The sequence below is a fragment of the Acanthisitta chloris genome, unplaced genomic scaffold (genome assembly GCF_000695815.1).
Source record: "Acanthisitta chloris isolate BGI_N310 unplaced genomic scaffold, ASM69581v1 scaffold1977, whole genome shotgun sequence".
NCBI classification, from domain to species: domain Eukaryota; kingdom Metazoa; phylum Chordata; class Aves; order Passeriformes; family Acanthisittidae; genus Acanthisitta; species Acanthisitta chloris.
Window position 1 is genome coordinate 54160 of NW_008682978.1, and position 857 is coordinate 55016.

An 857-nucleotide genomic window follows, 5' to 3' on the forward strand; every position below is an offset into this window, starting at 1 on the left:
AAAGTTCGAGCCCGGCATCAGATTCATCAAGCCTGCCCCTAAGGAAGAAGGAAATTTAAGCAGGAGCATTAATTACACCGGGAGAAAACAGAAGCCGAGCGCTGTGATGTGCTCGCAGATTTTAAAGATCATTTAACTTGGATGAATTAGCTCCTGGGAGCCAGAGGCGCTTTGTTTTCCATGCTAGGCAGGGAAAAAAAAAACAGGGAAAAATAAGAAAACCTAAATGCGAACAAATTGCAAAGTAACATTTTTTAAATCACAAAGACAACAGTGGGATGAGGCTCCATCCATCCCATGTCCAGGACCCCAGGGCGGCGCAGGGAGGGCTGACCTCGGCACCCCCCACCAGACACACAGAGATGGAATATGGACGGAATGAAAACCAGCAGGAAAAGCCAAAATCCAGAGGCTGGGGAGGGAAAAGGGCTGGGAAGAGTAGCCTGCCCACGTCCCAGAGGCTCAATGCACCCCTCAAGAGCAGACTGAAATGGTGGGGGAGACACTGCAGCCCCTCCAGAGCAGAGGCTGCACTGGGAGGTCACTGCCATGGGGGTCACTGCTCAGCTCCAGCCCTGGGGGCAACTGGACATCCTGCAAACCCAACAACTGCGAGCCCTCGTTAAAGCAAAGGCAGTCACACACGCAATTCCCAAAGCATTCGTCTCGTGTCATCCCTGCTCTCCTGCCAAATTCCCTGCTCCGAGGACCCACTTAACTTCCTGCTCAGCCTGCAGAACGAAGGTCTCTGCATCTGCACCTTCCTCCACAGCTCCTGCCATCAGGCAGCTTGACAGCAGGGATGCTGGGAAAGGAGAGGATGGGGATGATCCAGTCCCCAATACCAATCCCTAAAG